This window comes from Solanum tuberosum, unplaced genomic scaffold (genome assembly GCF_000226075.1).
Source record: "Solanum tuberosum cultivar DM 1-3 516 R44 unplaced genomic scaffold, SolTub_3.0 scf00176, whole genome shotgun sequence".
NCBI lineage: Eukaryota > Viridiplantae > Streptophyta > Magnoliopsida > Solanales > Solanaceae > Solanum > Solanum tuberosum.
The window spans coordinates 13958-14382 of record NW_006239100.1 but is presented as its reverse complement, the minus strand read 5'-3'; positions in this window follow the sequence as shown (position 1 = coordinate 14382).

Sequence of the window (425 nt, the reverse complement as noted above, 5' to 3'; positions counted from 1 at the left end):
GAAAGCAATGACCTTTCTTTATCCATCACCCATAATCCTCATGAATTTGTGGTTAGTTGAATAGCCAACTTAGGCCAAAAGCCTAAGTTGGGGGAGTGTTGAAAAGATAGGGGCCAGTCAAGAAGTGCAAGGAAAGTCTCCTCTTACCCATGGTTTTGAGAAAAATGGAACCCCTCCATAAAAAATAAAAAAATTGAATGAAAAAGAAAGTTGTGGAATAAAGTACAAAAGAAATGGGGTCTCCAAACAAGTCAGGGGAAGTGAATAATAAGATGACTTATGAGCACTAAAGAGAATGATAAAGAAAAAGGAAAGGAAGTGTTGTGAGCACCACATTTCATGAGGATGAAAGTCACTGAGCCTAAATGACCATACCTTTATACTCAGCCCCGTTACAAGCCTTGTTAAGACCTTTGTGATCTTGA